Here is a 20,636-nt window from a genome sequence, read left to right as displayed (position 1 = left end):
GAACACCCTCCATCCTTTGCTTATACCTCAGGTTGCCCCTTTCTGTCTTGGGCACTGACAGGTCACAGCTTGCTGGTGATGACATAAAGAGAAAATGAATGACCTGTAATTCTGTCATCCAGAGATAACCACTCTCACTATTTAGTGTATACCTTTTCAGACTTATTTCCATGCAATGTAGATACACATAATGAAAAACAACATAGAAACAAAATTCTATTATATCACAATACTGCTTTTTGAATTTCTTTTTACCGCAATTAACACTATGGCGGACTATCTTTCCATGTAAGTAAAGTTATGTTTGCCACCTTAATTTTAATAACAGCATAGTATTTCCTTGTATGGACATATTATAAATCATTTAGCTATTCCCTGTGGTGCAAGTCTTTCCACATTTTTAGAATCTCTAAACAACTTTCAGAAGAATATCCATGCACATACATCTTTGTGCATATCTGAAATAATTCCATTAAAATTAAGTAGGTTCTTTTCTGTAATATGTACTTCAGATGTAATTTGCAGAACATTTGTGTCAGAGAGACTCATTTAAGAGATGAAGACTTCTCGTTTAATAAGTACTATTAATCATGATGCCAGTCTTCCATTTTATAATCAAAAGTACACGAAGATAGAACAAGTTGTGCTGAAGTATTTTTATTTTACATAATTAATGGACTTAAGGCCATTGGTAAAGGACCTTGTCAGTTATCATGGGACAAATACACTCCAGCAAATGTAAGCAGTGAGATAAGACTCTAATGTGTGTTTTTCAGATTGCTGCTTGCTGAAATGCATCTTGAATTTTTGGAAACAAAAGTGAGTTTCTAAAATAAGTGGAAGATCTGCTTATACAACTCTGATTTTAAAATAAGTCTATACACAGTATCAGCAGATTGATTAAGAAGTCTGCTGGTGTTCTATGTCTTGATCTAGCTGTGGTTACACAGATGTTTGCTTTACATGTATTCATTAAAAATATGTTTTATCTACATATTTGTAACATCCTTAATAATACAAATAAAAATGGAAAACATGTTGATATAATTTTCAGAAAAAAAAGTCTGCTGGTGGTGATATTAAAAAGGTTGGCAGATTTTCAATTCAAATTGACACTGTTCAAGACAGAGGCATAGCTGATGTTTATTCAAGAATCCTAAGACATATCACAGATTCTGTGGAGAACATCTGATATCTATAGAGAGCTTGAAGTAAAGTCCTGGGAAAAATATGTTCCAGACGGTTACAGATGTTCTCATATCAAATCATATTTCTATGAAAAGTTATGTAGCATGTTCAACTGATGGCACAGCCAATGTGAAGGAACAATTTAAGGTTTTCTTGCTGTTAAAAAATAATTGATTCTATCAACTTTATGGGTAGTGTTAGTCACATATTTTGAGTGTTGCAATGGTAGATTTAGAAGATGTCTGAACCTCCAGTTAATTCCACAAAAATTTGAGTCTGTGGTATCCACTTAGAACAATTTGCATGCTGCAAGCCGTGTAGAAACTCCCTGAATCTTAACTGAATGTTTTACCAAATTAAGCATATTTCGTAAGTCCTCAGGTATCACATCACACCAGTGCATACATGATTGTTTCAGATGTTGGTTCTGAGGCATTAGACATGGTGGAAGGCTACAAAGAGGGCCCTGAAAAGGATTAAAAGGGCTTTGTCATTCCCTTGTGGGAACTAATGGAAACTCAGGAGAACATATTCCCACATTGGAGATTTTGGTGTAAACACCAGACCAATGACAAAGACATCCAAAGAATTATCACGGAGGCTCCTTTTTAGATTAACTTGTCTGCAGAAAAATTTGACCTGGAAATGCCACAGTTCAGAATATGGATTCTGAAACCATCCAAATGAGATGAAGTCAAGAAGACAGAAAAGGTCTAAGTATTTTATGAGTAAGAGGGACTCTTAAAGGCAGATGCAAACTATAGATAATACTCTAGAAGGTTCTTCACCTCAACTGTGTTTGTATGTGATTTGAGGATGAATTGAGAAAATAAGTTGCCATTCAATGATATTTTCAGGGTATTTACAGAATCTCAGTGTAGTTACCCACCTGCCTTATGTTTTGCTGAAGCAAACATCTTTTTAAGAAGTATTCCTAATCTGCTGAAATAATTTCTACCAAGATCTAAAACATCCACTTTGCAAAGTAGAGCTCAATTTGGCACTGAGAAATTTAAGGAATTATCCAAGTTTGCTGTGGCTTAGGCTATGATAAATTGATGTGTTTACCCTGTGACTGTGCTGGTGAATGGAGAATGGACAGTGATTTAAGGAGCCAGGAAAGGGAGACAAGGAGGTGGCTTTAGTGCTAAAATTAAACCTGGTGCTAGGGTGATCAACCATCCAGGTTTGCATGGGATTGGGGGTGGAGGGTTTCCTAGGATGCACAACTTTCAGTGCTAGAACCAGGTCAGTGCAACAATAATCTCTCTGTGGGTCATCGAGACTGTGACTTTGTGGGAATGGACCCACCTCTCTGTTTCTTTTAATACCTGTTTCCCCTTCTGAAATGCCACTGAGACCCATTTAAACATAACTTCATCTGGATATCACTGTGGGAGGCAGGTACATGCATGTGTCTGCACACAAAAAACATGCCTACCTCTCTCTCTCTCTCTGTCTGTGATTGTGTTTGCCTCAGGCTCCGCCTTCAACATCCATGTTAGGAATCACAGAAAAACAGAGAGACTCAAGAAAGTTTCTTATAATAAGGGCTTGCTCTGTATAAGGCACTCCAGTGGTTTCTGAGGGCACGTGAGATAATGTAATACAGAGATTAGGAGACTAAGCCTACCCTCAAGGAGTTTGTCCTATATATATATACATATTTTTCTTTCTTTTTTTCTTTCTTTCTTTTCTTTTTTTTTTTTTGGACAGAGTCTCGCTCTGTTGCCCAGGCTGGAGTCCCGTGGCGCCATCTCGGCTCACTGCAAGCTCCGCTTCCCGGATTCACGCCATTCTCCTGCCTCAGCCTCCCACGTAGCCGGGACTACAAACGCCCGCCACCATGCCAGGCTAATTTTTTTTTTTTTTGTATTTTTAGTAGAGACGGGGTTTCACTGTGCTAGCCAGGATGGTCTCGATCTCCTGACCTCGTGATCCACCCGGCTCAGCCTCCCAAAGTGTTGGGATTACAGGCGTGAGCCACCACGCCCGGCTGAGTTTGTCCTATGTTAAGAAAAATAAAACACACTGGCAAACAGTTACATCAGCAGAAAGAATGTGATAAATGCCCTAAGAAAGATACCAACAAAGTGCTATAGGAGTTCATAGTCATTAGGGTTTTCATTTATTTAGTTCACAGGTGGGTGGTATTTGTATTGAGTCTTGAAGAGGGTGGCGATGGGCAAAGATTAGGGAAGGCAGGCTTCTGGGGCATGCAAATTGCTTAAGATTTGGGGGGTCCCTGCTCTCAAATCACTTACCTTCTAAGTGGGAGACGGAACAGTGAACAGTAGAGCCATGGGAGTTCAGGGAAAGGAAAACATTGATCTGTGTCAGGTAGAGAGGAAAGATGTAATGGTAGGTGGTGCTGTGAAAAAGGACTAGGTTTTTAGTGAGCAGAGGCAAGCTGGAGGACACCCAGGTAGAGTCTTGGAATGTAAGCAGAAGGCCAGAGGAAGGAGTGAGCACCGCCATATTTTCTGACATTAGGAGGTGCCTGGGGCATGGTACGTGTGTCTGGGAGTATGGGAAGAGTTGGGCTAAGAGGATGGCCCAGATGACTGAGCTCTAGAAGGCCACACTGGTAGTATGGGAGCTTGGCTTTAAAGAAATGAAGCCAATAGGAAATTGTAGAGACTTCTTTGGGATGGTTGGGATGACTTGTTAAAAGTACTTGCTTAGAGATTTTTCTGTCAGTTGTGCACAAGATAGCTCAAAATGTGGGAGGGGGAGAACCTTCTTCAAAGGTTCTTTCAACAATCCCAGAATGAGTAAGTGAGCATGCACTGGGTGTAGGGTTCATATGGATGGAGAGGCAGGAGGAGATCTGGTAGACGTTTTGAAGGAGGATATGACAAGTGGATTTGTTGACAAATTGAGTCAAGGGGATGAAAGAAGAGTCAATTTACTGATCTTTAAAGGTTTTTCAAGATGATCTATAACATTCCTTTCTGTACTGGGAATTCATGACTTCCAGGTTTTTAGACTTAGGTACTGGAAAAATGCCAATACCTTCCTTCCTACCTCTTTTCCATCACTTAAACCCTTTTATTCAGTACCAGATATTGTAGGGCATAAGGATGTAGACCTGTCTATGGAATCTATGGAACACTTTTTAGTTTAGGAGGAGCTATGGACATGTAAACAGATAACTATAATTTGATATGATGGGTACTATTGTGGAGTTATAGTCAAAGGACTAGGAGAAAACCAAGGAAGCACAACCAACTCTGCCTGGAAAAGTGGAGACAAGTTGACAAGGGTGATTAAGGGTTTGTTAGGCTGTATATGGGGGTTGGGGACAGAGTGGAAAGAAAAAATACAATGGGAGAAGCATGAATGACACTGATGTGCAGGACCCTACCGGTGACTTGTCTGGCTGGAACCTAGGGTGGATTGAAGTGAGATACGAAGGGAGGAGGGAAATGGGAGATTTGTTAGCAGAGTTAGATTGTGGTCAAATGAAAGAGGACCTCATTCCGTGAAAGGAATTTGGACCTGATCTTCTTGCTAATTATGAGTTAGTAGAGATCTTTAAGGACAGTAGTAAATGATCCAACTTGTGTCTTAGGAATTAACTCTGATGACCCTGGAGAGGGTGGACTACAATGGGGAGAGGTTGGAGACAAGGAGGCCAATAAAAGGTTATTAGAATTCAGGCAAAAGACAATGCATAAATGGGTTACTTGGGAAGGTATTTGGGGAAAGTTGAGTTCAATTTTGAAACTATGTTTTAAGAGGTGGCTGGGCATTCATTTATGGATTCATTTTTTCCCTTGTGCTCAAATCTTTATTAACTTTGCCAGGTACTGAGGATAAGAAGATAAATAGACCACTTCGTGACCTCCTTCAGCTCATTTGTAATGATTCTCACTTTTTTTTCTGTGCCAACACTCTTAAGAGACGTGACACCCAATTTTGGGAGTAGGATGGCAGGGGATGAGAAGGGGATAGGAAAGGAGTAAGAATATGGAGGAGGGAGTATGTCCTTAATGGAGAAATAGCAGAATGTGGGGCGGCATGATGTGCAGATATCCCCCTTCCCCAGGGGGATGAAACACCTGAGCCTGTTTCATTTAGGAGACTTTCAGCTTTCAGTAATAGAATACCCTACTCAAAATGGCTTAAACAATAATGGCACTTATTATGATATATAACAAGAAATTCATGGATGGCCATCTTAGTTGCTCAGTAATGTCGCCGAGAAACCAGATTCCTTATGCCTTTCTAATCTGCCATCCTTAGCATGTTCCTCTCAGCCTATTTCCTCTCATGGTTACAAGATGGCTGCTGCAGTTCCACGCATCACAGGCAGAGGTGACTATGTCTAGCAGAAGAAAGAGGCCTCTTTCTTCCTTGTGCATCTTTTTGTTTTCTTATGAGCAAAGAATCCTATCCCAGAATCCCCAGCAGGCTTCTCATATCTCAGTAGCCAGAACTGGGTTGGAGGCCCACCCTTGAACCTATCACTGGCAAAAGAAAGGGGGAGGCAGGAAACACTGGAAACAAAATTATGGCTATTAGCAGAGAAGAAAGTGAAAATGGCTTTTGAGTAGACAAACATTCCTTCTGCTGAAATTTGCTGGCTGTGGGAAAGAATTTCTTTGCATTTGGAGATAGAGCCTTTGTTACAGATAAGCAGTTTGGGATTAAAGAGATAGATTTGAAATATACTAGAAAAGAGATAGAGTGTTTTTGTTTGTTTTTTTGTTTTATTTTTTTTTTAAACTAACCTGACATAAGTTTTGTGCTTCATACATCTTAATTCATGGAACCTCATCAGGACACTAACAGGCAGGCCATTTTCACTGAGGAAAATGAAGCTCAGAGAGGTTGAGGAACTAGGGATGGTCACACAGCTAGTAGATGGCAAAGCTGGCAATGGATATGCTCACTTTCATCTAATTATGGAGAATTTTGAACATACACAAAAGTAGACAGAATGGCATGATGAGTGTCCCATGTATCTGTACTTAGTTCCAACCAACAACAACCCTTTGCTAATCTTCCTGTCACCCCCCTCATCCCCTCTTCTGTCTGTTATTATTTTGGAGCAAATTCCCCACCATTGTATCATTTCATCACCAATTATTTCAGCATGAATCTCTACAAGATAAGGTCTTTTTTCTTTTAAAGATAATGACAACCATTATACCCAAAATATTTAACAACACTTTTTTAATAATAAATTTTTAGGTAGTGTTTAATTTTCAAATTATCTCATAAATATCATCATTTTTTACAGTTTATTTGAATTAAGATCCAAATAAGGTCCACACATTGCAATTGGTTAATAATGTTTTAATTCTCAATCTATAAATTCTTCCTCCATGTATTCCTGTCTCTCTCTCTCTCCCTCTTTCTTTTTATAATTAATCTTTGGAAGAAATCAAATTATTTGACCGGCAGAGTTTCTTACAGTCTGGATTTTGCTGGTTGTATCCCCATGATGTAGTTTGACATATTCCTCTGTCCTCTATATTTCCTATAAATTGGAGTGACAGGTTTGGTCAGATTCAGGTTGAAGTTTTTTGCAAGGATACTTTGTAAGTGGTGCCATCTTCTTCCATGATGAGGTTCTCTTTCTCTTGGTGATGTAGCAGCCACTGATGCTCAATGCCTGGATCCCTTAATTTACTTGAGGTTACACAATGGCGATTTCATCGTACAATAGTTTCTTCTTTATGGATTTGCCAGAAGAGCTGAGATTTAAAAGCCTGTCTGACTCAAGAAGGTGCCACTACTATTGGAGAGGAAGTGTCATGCCAGGGGAGGAAAGCAGGAGAAGGGAGGACAATTTCAAAGCAATTGAGACACTACAGAAGTACACCCTGAAAAAGAAGGTTGTCTGGGTTGTTTATACCCACAAATTAACTAGTCACAAACACATAACCTGGTTAGAATTGTGGAGTATCATACATCAATCACAGTGATCATATCATGGCATAACCCCAAAACACATGTTGATTATTTACATTTTAGTGTGCTGTGCTTGAATAACATTTTTCCCTTGAAATCTACAAGTCTCTCTGTCAGAGGGACAGAGAGAACACAAGTGATGATGTTTTAGTGTGCCTAAAGCATGATGAAATAATAGAAGGCATTGCACCAAGAGCAGGACAGTTTGAAGTCAGTGAGCGTCTCCGTGTAATCTACAAAATTTATTTTGCAGTCACAAAATTACAAAGCACTCTAGCAGGCATTGTGAGCCTCATGAAGGAAACAGAAAACTCACAAACCAAGGAGGGGATGGGGCCGATGAAATATACCTCAAGACAACAGTGGCAGAAACATAAATGGGTATAAACACAATCTGCTCTATTGTACCTCATGGCTAGAGCAGGGCTTTCAGAAGGGTAAGAATGAAAGAATTGAGGGAGGTTAGCAGACTTCTTGTAGGAATTGAGGCAGGTGTGGAAGCTCCCCAGACAGGAGAACCCAGAACCTGTGTGAGGGAGGAGAAGGAACACCTGAGATAGTCTGGAGTTGGGATATTCCTGAGGGTAATGTCAGCGAGGGAAGAAGCACTCGCTCCATCCATAGATGAAAACACATTTCTGAATTATATTTACAAAAATTATACTTCTGTGGAAGAGGAAAGAGGGTGTTTTTTCCCCCCAGAATTGCATAATGTTGAAATTATTGATTTGATTTCTCCATTAGATTTACTGCCAATTCTTGTTATTCATGGTAGTTTTGTTATATAAAGTCACAAGAACACTGAAATAGCAAATACTGAGCTATTGCTCCTAGGCAAAATATAGGTTTAGGTTTCTGCCAGCCTCTGGTCACAATTTTCTCAACTGATCAATACATAACCTTGCTTTATGTGTGTTTCTGTTTAAAAACATTTAATATATATTGTTGATTCATTAACATTGAATGATGGTCAACAGAACTATAACTCATGCCTGAGTGAAACTTATCTGACACACTTCTGTTCTGTGTAAGGCACCTCAGAGCCATCCTGAACTTAGGAACACTGGGCAGAACTTCAGCCCTACACTTGAGGGGCATTGTAAAGAGCAAAATCACTAATGAAAAGCACAAAAATGCAAAAAAAAAAAAAATTGTGGTACTAAATAGACTGCAAAAAGCGCGTTTGTTTACAATATGAGAGCTGAAATAAGAAGGTAGAGCATTGTCTTGTTCAAACCTCAGCTGGGCATATGTGCGTGGGCCAGGTTAAATTTTTTGCTGTTCTGCCCATGTCTGCAAATAACCTCAAGAGTGCCCACTTGGGGATTACAAACACAGTTTAGTGAGTTGGTGGATTTGTAAATATGGAATCCATGAGACTCAACTATAATTTGAAAACCAGTATTGAAAGATAAACTCGGGTTGGGGGTGCGGTGGAGAATTGCAACAGGTTTTCTGGGCTTCTCCAGCACAGTCAGGTTGTATCACTCAGCTAGGCGTGCAAATCCTATTGATAAAGGCCTTTTTGTTGGAGAGGGAAGAAGAGGAAGAAAGGAGGTGTGGCATTCAGAGAAGTAAGGAGAAACTGAAGGAGTTGTGTGAGGGCTTAGGAATCCAGGAAGTGGGGGCGTAAGAGTAATGGGGGAAGTCTCTGGAATCAGGACAACTGAGTACAAAAAGCTTGGACAGGGGAGAGAAGGAGCAGGAAGAAGGAGACCACCATGAATGCCAGAACCACACTGTGATTTGGGTCAGTGTAGCAAAAGCTCAGTAAGTCATATTGGTTTTTTGGCATAGGGCCGCCGTACTTATCTTTGCTCCGAGCTCTGTGACCGAGTTTTTTAACTTTTCAACCAATTGTAGTACCCCCTATGGACTGCTGGAGAGGGAGGGACAGCCATGGGTTCTGATTCTGCCTTTGCTGGCCACATTAGAGATGGCTTGGGTGGAAGCCTTATGCCACAGAGTTACTTGTGGATGATTTAAAGAAGGATGCAGAACTGTTTTTCACTCGCAAAGAGAAAATTAATGCTAGAGATTTGATCCTTTAAGAGGTCTTTGAACTTGTAAACCCAGACACATATGTGTCAAGAATGGAAACTGGCAAAGACTGTATTCCATAGTTTGAACTTAATTTCTTTTGGTATGTACTTGAAAAGATAAAATATCCCAAGACGTTTAACTTTAGAAAGTCATTCTCTTGTGCTGCACAGTAAGTCATTTTCACAAGGATCTGGCCGAGATATTCAGTATCAATATGCAGGAATGGTTTCAATATGTGGTAGGCCAATAAAAACAAAGTCACTCTGACCCACACTTTGCAGATCTAAGAGGGACAGAGGAGCAAGTAGTGATAATTAGTTCCAGTTTCAGGGAAATACTGTAACTCTGCAGCCACATGCCTCTGTCCTGCCCGCTGCGCCGTGTGTCTCTCAGGGAGGGGGGCTTAACGTCCCAATCTGTGCTTCTCAGGTGGGCACTGCACATGACGTGGTTATGCAGCGAGGCCTGAAAGTGGGTCCTGTGGAGATAGGGAGTGTTGGTTTGATCTGAAGTCATGGGACTCACACAATTGGCCACTGGGTTTGGAAAACCCTCTGTAGGAGCAAGCCTCAGTGAGAGGAAATAGGACCATCCCACTCCCCCTTGCTTTGCTGCTGGCTAGCACAGGCAGGAATGCTGCCCAGAGCCTTTGACCCACTTCCTTGCTTCTAGGACAGTCAGATCCAAGCAGTGGGGGGTCTGCTTACTCTTCACCCTGGCCTTAATTCATCAGTGTTCCCTTTATCCTCTCAGCCTGGGGTTGGAGGGGTGGTGGAAAAGAGGGTCTTTCCTTCCCAGTGTTAAAAGTGGATTGAAGCATATGTGTGGGGCAGGGGAGGGAGGAAGGAAGGGTGGGACCTCTGGAATCATACCCATCGTACTCAAATAGTCCGCAACGTTTTTGCCGTTCTGCTTATATCTGCAAATGACCTCAAGAGTGCCTGTTTGGGGATTTGTAAATATGGAATCCATAGTCTCCAAAATGGAGACTTTATTTATTTATTTATTTGTTTAGTAATTGACATGATCTTGCTGTGGGTTTGCTGTTCATACGGAGTAACCCAAAAGAAGTTAAACTTGCCTGTTTAAATAAATTGATCTATTCTGGTTTGAAGCAATATTTTTCAGGCAAGCTCAGATTCTGTAGGCTTAAGCCTTTTCTCCTTCTCTCAACCCCTCCTCTTCTCCCTGGGTGACATCTGGGCACAGGAAAAAGCTTATGTAACATTGTCATGGTTGGGGTGGGATGTTTGCTTTCTTTCTTTCTTTCTTTTCTTTTCTTTTTTTTTTTAAATATATCTTGAGACAGAGTCTTGCTCTGTCACCCAGGCTGGAGTGCAGTGGCACAATCTCAGCTCACTGCAACCTCCGCCTCCCCGGTTCAAAGGATCTCCTGCTTCGGCCACCGGAGTAGCTGGGATTACAGGCATGTGCCACCACGCCTGACTAATTTTTGTGTTTTTAGTAGAGACAGGGTTTCACCATGTTGGCCAATCTGGTCTTGAACCCCTGGCCTCAAGTGATCCGCCTGCCTCGGCCTCCCGAAGTGCTGGGATTACAGGCATGAGCCACTGCACCCTGCGGGATGTTTTCTGCTTGTGTTGTCCTTCTCTTCTGGCTTCTGTTGACTTCTTTTTGAGGTGCAGCTGATTTTGTCTCCTCTTTGGGAGTTAGCTTCAGCTACCAAGGTGTCTTTGGTTAGTGTGTCTTGTGATTGTCAGCTGGGTGTGGCTGCCCCTAGGTTTAGCATCCTCTGCTTTGCCTCTTGCTGCTGTAGACCCTCTGGGCCTTAGCCAGGAACTTCTACTGGAAACTGGCTTTATGTGGCCTACTTCCCAGCTTCTGCTATAGGATTCTCTTGCCACACACCAGGCAACTTCTTAGCAAATACTCTTTTACTTTTCAGCTCCCTTCTTCCATGTCTACCACAGGGCTATTTGGGAGCTTCTAGATGTCCCCAGGCCAGGTATATCTGGGAACAAGAGAAGGTTATTTTTGGCCCATCTGCTTGGCATTTCTCTCTGCAAATGATGTTCTAGGGCTCCTGAACTCCAGGGGCCACATGTGTGTGCATGTGAAGCACAGGAGGGTAGGACACATTAAAGCACCAGCCTAAGTAGTTTTGTATTCTCCCTCAACCTATCTGGAATTTTTGTCTTCTTGCTCTCTTTCTTCCAGGGCCATCCCCCGGTAGGTGAGGAGATAGATGGGTAGAAAGTCTTGCCCCTTCTTCTGTTCAACAGGAGTTGCCCCCACATCCCATCCTCTGTCCTCTCTACACAGTAACTCATAGTAAAACTCTGTGCTTAGTCCCCTGGGCTTTGTTCTTAATATGTGCAAAGATAATTTTTGAATAGAAATAACATATTTTTCTCTTTCACAAAACTCACTTCTAATACAATAGTTTCTCTCTGACTTGAGAAATCTAATATAAAACACGAGGTAAAAAAAAAAGAATTCTTGGTTCAGGGTTGTGCCTCTTCTTTCCCTGAAACAACAAAGGCCATTGATTCAGTGGGCAGAGAGCTGCAGGGCAACATGATTTATGGGTAATGAAAAATACATTAGTGTAATAATTTCAAAAATATGGTAGAAAGAGTTGGGAACTTCTGGATTAGAAGAAATGGATCAAATGAGGCTGCTTACATGCTGGGGTGGCTGACTCAAAGGAAAATGTAGCTGGATCGCCACAACTGGATATCCTTGGGTTATGTGGTTGCCTTTCTCAGCCTCACTGAGCAGGGTCAGAAGACGTGAGTCACAAAACCAACTGCAGCAGGAAAGACGAACATGGCCTCTCATCTCATGGCGGCACAGAGGGGCAACAGAAGCTCCTGTGAGCTTGTGAATTCTTCTTGCTCAGAAATCCTTTTCTTCTGGTTTACATGGGGCTACCCCATGAGTCTTCAGGGGTCAGCAAACTTTCTGTAAAGAGCCTTATGATAAATATTTTTGACCTTTCATGCTATGGGGTGTATGTCACAACTACTCATCTCTGCCACTGTGATGGGAAGGCAGACATAGGTAATATATAATGGGAAAGTGGGCTGGAGTTTCAATAAAACTTTATTTAGAAAACCAGGCGGTGGGCCAGATTTGGCCTGAGGGTGGTAGTTTACTGATTCTTAATCTGGAATAAAGTGCTAGGTCAATGTAGAGAAAGAACTGCCTGAACTGACTCCTCTATCCTGTGTCTACCTGTTTGATCCCCTCCCTACCTCTGGTTCCCCCCACCACCCCATGCACATCTTCCTCCAATTGCACATACAGACCAGACCAGGTTTTTAACATTATTGTGACCCAGCCTTTGGCTTCACTCACCAAGTCTCCAGGATGGAGAAACAGAGGTCCTGAATTTTTTATTTTTTTTAAAACACTTGTCAAGCTTAATGACTGTTATTTACAGAGGTAGTTTAAATGTTTTTTATTGTATTGTTATCTTTTGCCCCTAGGAAATTTCCAGATTGGGTCACATTTTGATTTCCAGGCTTTCTGGGCAGGGCTGGATGCTTAAGAGGTCAATATGCTGATGAGCAGAGTAGACAAAAGGGCCAAGTGAGCAGATGCTCCTAACTGACCACAAACTGCAGGACAAGTAAGGCATTCCGCCTCTATCTGAGAGCATATAGTAATTTTCTATGGTTGCCATAACAGATTACCACACACTTAGTGGGTTGAAACAAGGCAAATATATTATCTTACAGTGCTGGAAGATAGAAGTCTGGCATAGGTTTTATGGAGCTAAAATCAAGATGTTCATAAGGCTGTGATTCTTTCCAGAGACTGTAGGAGAGGATCCATTTCTTTGCCTTTTCTGGCTTCTAGAGGCTGCCTACATTCCTTGGTTCATAGCCTCCACCTCCATCTTCAGAGCCAGCAACATTGTGTCTCTCTGGCCATTTTTTCAATAGTCCTGTCTCTCTCTGACTACAGCTGGAAAAGTTTTCAAAGATTCAGATGATTAGATTGGGCTCGCTTGAATAATCCAGGATAATCTCCCTATCTCAGCATCCTTAACCTTAATCCCATCTGTAAAGTCTCTTTTGTCATGTAATATATTCACAGCTTCCAGGGATTAAGACAAGATCTTTGGGGCACCATTATTTTGCCCACCACAGAGCAGGATCCTGCCTTGTGTTTTTCTCATAGATACTTTCTGGGCACGTAGAGGTGCTGAATAAATTACTTGCATTTACTGGGATCTAAGCCCCTAGGCTAAGGGGAGCTGTTGAGGAGAGGCCCCAGTCTGCTGCGTGAGGAGGGCATGGCCTTCCTTGGGGAAGGGAGGCTGAGTGGTGTAGGACAAGCACTGAGCTCACAGGCTGAGGACTTGGGCTCTTGTCCCAACTCTGCTGCACATCTCACTTGCTATCTCTGGTCCCTCGTGTTATCTTCTATAGCATGAGGAATGTAGATTAGGCAGTGGTTTTCCAAAGCTTTTTAAGCACCAGGGGCCTTTCTTCAAGTCAAGCCTATAGAATTCCAGGTCAGAGTGGAGCTATAGTGTTTGAAGAAGGGGTAAGGCCCAGAGCCTTCCCTGCAGGCCTTTCCCAAGAGCTGCCTGGCAGCTGCAGAGATACAGTTTCTTTCCAGGTCTCCTGGAACGCTATTTGGAGATCACTGGACTAGATCAGGGTTGGCTAATTGCAGCCAGCAGGCTAAATCAGGTCTGAGGCCTGGTGTTGTTTCATTCCTGAACTAATAATTGTATACATATATATAGTTTATTATGGTAAAATACATATAACAAAAATTTACCATCTTAACCATTTTTAAGTGTGCAGTTTAGTGACATTACATACATTTACTTTGCTGTGTATCCATCACCACCATCCACCTCCAGAACTCTTTTCATGTTGCCTAAGACTCTGTATCCATTAAATAATAATTCTCTATTTCTCCTTTCCCCAGTCCCTGGAAATCACCATTCTATTTACTGTCTCTGTGAATTTGACAGAGCTGGGACCTCCTATGTGTGTATCAAATTACACCCAGCACAATGTGTCCTAAGGAAATAGTGGAGGCTGTGAACTACGGTGGCAGTATTACTTATTTCAGATAAAAATTGGAATCAAAAGTCCAACAAAAGGAGATTCTTTGAATCATTTATGCTGTGTCTATAACATGGAATGCTACAAGGCTATTGAAAAAGCATCATAGATAAATATTTGTCGACATCAGAAGATGGATGTGATTTATTAAGAAAGAAAAATAGATCGTAAAGCGTATGTCTATATGTGGGTTTTTAAGTTGTTACATATTTGTTTTAATATGTAGCTTTAATTAAAATATATACATATAATTCAAAAAAAGATATACATGAAAATATTAATACTGATTGGCCCTGGGTAGTAGGATCATGGTTGGTTTTCATTTTCTTTTTGCTGACTGAGTTCATTTCTTTCTCTTGCAGACTTTGGGCCTTTCCTCTGGGTGTGGGTCTGCTAATCAGAGTTGGGAATCATCTTTCTTTTTTAAACCAAACCCATCAAGCATTTTCTTCATTTTCTACTTTTGGGTCCTTTAAAGTAGAACAAGGATGTTAAGTATCCTTTTTTTAAGACTTTTACAACATTTTTAATTTTTAACAGTTGTTTAGCCTACCCCTAATTCCACAGAAACTACTTAAAGCAACTCATTTGATTGTATCATCTCAATGCAATTTAGTTTTCATAGAAACAACTCTGTTTTGGTTCTCCTATTTCATCATTTTTATGCGTCTAAGCAAATTGCATACTTACAACAGCAGGTACACTTGGTATAGACAATTTGGGCCCTTTGTGAGTAAAACTGGTAGAAGTGGAGGTGCTCAGGAATGATAAGAGCAGCCTGCTAGCTATAGGCATTCAGTGTGTCCTGGCATTCGTCTGTAGTTTTCAGAGAGGGAATGGGGAGTATTTATTGATCTAATGAGTTGGTTAAATGACAGTCAGTTGAGAGGATTTCTACCACATATATTTTCTCTTTTTTTCTAATTGTTATTATACTTTAAGTTCTAGGGTACATGTGCACAACATGCAGGTTTGTTACATATGTATACATGTGCTGTGTTGGTGTGCTGCACCCATTAACTTATCATTTATATTAGGTATATCTCCTAATGCTATCCCTCCCTCCTCCCCCCACCCCATGACAGGCCCCGGTGTGTGATGTTCCCCTTCCTGTGTCCAAGTGCTCTCATTGTTCAATTCCCACCTATGAGTGAGAACATGCGGTGTTTGGTTTTTTGTCCTTGTGATAGTTTGCTGAGAATGATGGTTTCCAGCTTCATCCATGTCCCTACAAAGGACATGAACTCATCCTTTTTTGCAGCTGCAAACTCATCCTTTTTTACGGCTGCATAGTATTCCATGGTGTATATGTGCCACATTTTCTTAATCCGATCTATCATTGATGGACATTTGGGTTGCTTCCAAGTCTTTGCTATTGTGAATAGTGCTGCAATAAATATACATGTGCATGTGTCTTTACAGCAGCATGATTTATAATCCTTTGGGTATATACCCAGTAATGGGATGGCTGGGTCAAATGGTATTTCTAGTTCTAGATCCTTGAGGAATCACCACACTGTCTTCCACAATGGTTGAACTAGTTTACAGTCCCACCAACAGTGTAAAAGTGTTCCTATTTCTCCACATCCTCTCTAGCACCTGTTATTTTCTGACTTTTTAATGATCGCCATTCTAACTGGTATGAGATGGTATCTCATTGTCTACCACATATATTTTCTACCACATTGCCTTCATCATATCCTCTACTTCTGCTCAGATCTGCCACCTTCCCTAGGTGACCTGACTCTGCAGTTTGGGGAACTGATACCCTCAGGCTCATTTGTAATGCACAAGGGTCTCCTCTCCAAATATGTAGAGGATCTCATGCCAGCCATACTCCTGAAGCAAAAATAAGGAGTACGACAAAGGATGAGCTTGTTTGGATAGACTCAGACTTTGGGTTTTTAAGGCCTATCACTCTTGATCCTACTGACTTTCTCCCAGCAGCCAATGTTAAGGACCCTGCATTTAGGGGCTGGATGCAGCCATTCCTGCCTGATCCCTGCTGCTATCTCATGGCCTCATGCAGCCTTGTTTTGCCTGGGTTTGCCTTTGAGTCTGGGTTTTCTACATAGGATACTACATAATAGGCCTTCAATAAATAGTGATGGACTATGGTATGTCTGGGATATTTCCAGAGTGACCTGCAGTTCCACTGATGATCGTGGAATAAAATCTCTTTCTTAATGTTTTAATTAGTTGTTTATGCATTATTATTATTATTATTATTATTATTTATTCCAGATTTCTTGGCACTTTATATCTTTCTGCCAGCTGGGTTGTTGACCTCTTCAAAACCAGCACTGTGATTACATTTTGTGGACCAGTTTATGAGTCAGTTGGCAGCTGATCAGTTCCTCACTGCCAAATTCACACATTTTCTTTGTTATCACTTGGATGACCCACTGAATTGGATTACATGGGGCTTCAAAAACAGAATCTTACTAGGAATTCTAAGAGGAGTGGCTCTTGCGTGAGAGAAAATATCTTGGGTTTGATCAGTGGAAACTGTGAATACAAATTCCAAAAATGCCAACACCTGTGTAGGGTTTAGGTGTTGCATTATAAAAGGTCTTCAGTCTCAGGTTGGAATTCAGGGACTCAACTGAACAACTGCAGAGTTACTGATTATTTACAGTTATATTATTTATACTTACTCATCTCCTTATAACTGCATATTGTTTCTTTTTCATATTGCTGAGTTGAGTAAATATTTCCTTCCATAAAGGTAAATGAGCATCTCAAGAGCAAGTTACTACATTTTGTATTTCCCTGTTTTCTTTTCTGTAAAATTGTGCAACCAAGAATTATGACCTACTGATATTAGAATAAAATTTGCAGAAGTTTGACTACATGAGCCAGATGGGTACTTACACCAATGATTCCTGAGTGTTCACCAGTTAACCAGGGCCTTGCTTGCTGCTTCTTAAGAGACAGGAACATTTGTGTTAAAATAATGTATTGCTAGGTGTGACTCCGAGATACCCTAATTTGTATCATCAGAGGTGTGACATAGGAGTTTTCATTTGAAAGATGCCCTTCAAGTGATTCTGAAGTGCTCTGTACTTGCTTGTTTTGGTGAAAATTATTTAATTCATGTTTTAGTATGTTCTTGCATTGCCATGAAGAAATACCTGAGGCTGGGTAATTTATATAAAAAAAGAGGTTTAATTGACTCACACTTCTGCAGGCTGTACAGGAACTGTAACAGCTTCTGCTTCTGGGGAGGCCTCAGGAAGCTTCCAATCATGGCAGAAGACAAAGGGGGAGTGAAGTGTCCCACATAAGGGGAGCAAGAGAGAAGCAGGAGGTGCTACACACTTTTAAACAACCACATCTCGAGAGGGCTCTATCACAAAAACAGCACCAAGGGAATGGTGCTGGATATGGTTTTGCTGTGTCCCCACCCAAAATTTCATCCTGAATTGTAATCCAAATTGTAATCCCTACACGTTGGGGGAGGGACCTTGTGGGAGGTGATAGATCATGGGGACGATTCCCATGCACTTCTCTTTTTTGCTGCCATGTGAAGAAGGATGTGTTTGCTTCCCCTTCTACCATGAGTGTAAGTTTCCTGAGGCCTCCCCAGTCATGTGGAACTGTGAGTCAATTAAACCTCTTTCCTTCATAAGTTACCCAGTCTCAGGCAGTTCTTTATAGCAGCATGAGAACATACTAATACAGTACTAAACCATTCATGAAGGATCCGCCCCCATGATCCAGTCATCTCCCATCAGGCCCCACTTCCAACACTGGGGATTACAATTTGACAGGAGATTTGATGGGGACACAGATACAAACCATATCATTCTGCCCCTGGCCCCTCAAATCTCCTGTCCTTCTCACATTGCAAAATACAGTCTTGCCTACCCCACAGTCCCCTGAATTCATAACTCATTTAGAGCATTAACTCAAAAGTCCTAAATGTCTAAGTCTCATCTGAGACAAGGTTAGTTCCTTCAACCTATGAGCCTGTAAAATCAAAACCAAGTTAGTTATTTCTAAGATACAACGGGGGCACAAACATTGGATAAATATTCCCCTCCCAAAAGGGAGAAATTAGCCAAAAGAAAGGGGCAATAGGCCCCACAAAAGGGGGGCTGCCAACCCTACAGCAGGGCTATTATGAAATCTAAAGCTTCAGAATAGTTTCTTTTTTTTTGGAGATGGAGTCTTGCTCTGTCACCCAGGCTGGAGTGCACTGGTGTGATCTTGGTTCACTGCAACCTCTGCCTCCCAGGTTCAAGAGATTTTCTTGCCTCAGCCTCTTGAGTAGCTGGGATTACAGGCACCCACCACCATGCCTGATTAATTTTTCTATTGTTTTTGTAGAGACAGGGTTTCTCCATGTTGGCTAGGCTGGTCTCAAACTCCTGACCTCAAGTGATCCACCTGCCTTGGCCTCCCAAAGTGCAGGGATTACAGGTATAAGCCACTGTGCACAGCCAAAAATAGTTTCTTTTGACTCTATGTCTTACATCCAGGGCACACTGGTGCAAGGAGTGAGCTCATAAAGCCTTGGGCAGCTCCGCCCCTGTGGGCTTTTCAGGGTTCAGCCCCTGTGGCTTCTCTCATGGGCTGGTGTTGAGTGCTTGTGGCTTTTCCAGGCTGAAGGTACAAGCTGGTGGTGGATCTATTATTCCAGGGTCTGGAGGACAGTGGCCCTTTTCTCAAGTTCTACTAGGCTGTGCCCCAGTGGGGACTCTGTGTGGGGGCTCCAACCCCATATTACCCCTGCACACTGCCCTAGTAGATGTCCTCCATGAGGGCACCACCCCTGCAACAGGCTTCTGCCTAGACACCCAGGCTTTTCTATACATCTTCTGAAATCTAGGTGGAAGCTCCCAAGCCTCAACTCTTATACTCTGTGCACCTGCAGATGTAACATCATGTGGAAGCTGCCAAGGCTTATGGCTTGGACTCTCTGAAGCAGCAGCCTGAACTGTATTTGGGTCCCTTTGAGCCATGGCTGGAGCTGGAGCAGCTGGGATGCAGGGACCAGTGTCCCAAGGCTATGCAAGGCAGCAGGGCCTTGGGCCTGGCCCTTGAAATCAGTCAGTCCTCCTAAGCTTCTGGGCCTGTGATGAAAGGGGCTGTTGCAAAGTTCCCTGAAATGCCTTTTCCTCACTGTCTTGGCTATTAGCACCTGGCTGTTTTTTACTTATCCAAATTTCTGCAGTCTGCTTGAATTTCTCCCCTGAAATTGGCCTTTTCTTTTTTACCACTTGGCCAGGCTGCAAGTATTCCAAACTTTTATGCTCTGCTTCCTCTTTAAATGTAAGTTCCAATTTTAGGTCATTTCCTTGCTCATGCATATGAGCCTAGGTTGTTAGAAGCAGCCAGGCTACATCTTGAATGCTTTGCTGCTTAGAAATTTCTTTTGCCAGCTACCCTAAATCATCACTCTCAAGTTCAAAGTTCCACAAATCCAGAGGGCAGGGGCACAATGCTGCCAAGTTCTTTGCTAAGGCATAACAAAAGTGACCTTTGCTTCAGTTCTCAATAAGTTTCCATCTCCATCTGTGACCTCATCAGACTGGCCTTTTCTGTCCATATCACTATCAGCATTTTGGTCACAATCACTTAACCAGTCTGTAGGAAATTCCAAACTCTCCCTTATCTTCCTGTCTTCTTCTGAGTCCTCCAAACTCTTCCAACCTCCACCTGTTACCCATTTCCAAAGTCGCTTCCACATTTTCAGGTATGTTTATGGCAGTGCCCCACTCCTTGGTACCAATTTTCTGTATTATTCCATTCTTGCATTGCTATTAAGAAATACCTAAGACTGAGTATTGTATAAGAAAGGAGGTTTAATTGGCTCATGGTTCCACAGGCTGTACCAGACACATAATGTTGGCATCTGCTTGGCTTCCGAGGAGCCCTCCAGAAACTAAAAATCATGGTGGAAGGCAAAGGAGTAGAAAGGCATTTCATATTGGGGAGCAGGAGCAAGAGAGAGCAAGGGGGAGGTGTTATATACTTTTAAACAACCAGATCTTGTGGAAACTCTATCACAAGAACAGCATCAAGGGGATAGTACTAAACCATTCATTGAGGATCCACCCCATGATCCAGTCATCTCCCACCAGGCCTCACCTGCAATATTGGGGTTTGCAATTTGACATGAGATTTGGTGGGGACACAGATCCAAATCATATCAATTCATATACATTTTTACTTTTTCTTCATCATCACAATGTTCTAGTTTCCTTTTTGAGATCATTTTTTACTATATACAAATTTATCTTTTAAAGTTATAGAGTTAACTATGTAGTTGAAGACTAGAAACTAGAAAATAAATTGAAATGGGCATGCTAAAGTGTCAGCTAGGTTTCCTTATTAGCTAAATAAGTTCTATTCACCTACTGGTCTTTTAATACCCAAAATTCAAATTCATGGAACAGCATACTTGAGAATTACCAAATAGGTTGA

Source organism: Pongo abelii, chromosome 12 (assembly GCF_028885655.2).
Source record: "Pongo abelii isolate AG06213 chromosome 12, NHGRI_mPonAbe1-v2.0_pri, whole genome shotgun sequence".
NCBI lineage: Eukaryota > Metazoa > Chordata > Mammalia > Primates > Hominidae > Pongo > Pongo abelii.
This window is presented reverse-complemented; position numbering follows the sequence as displayed.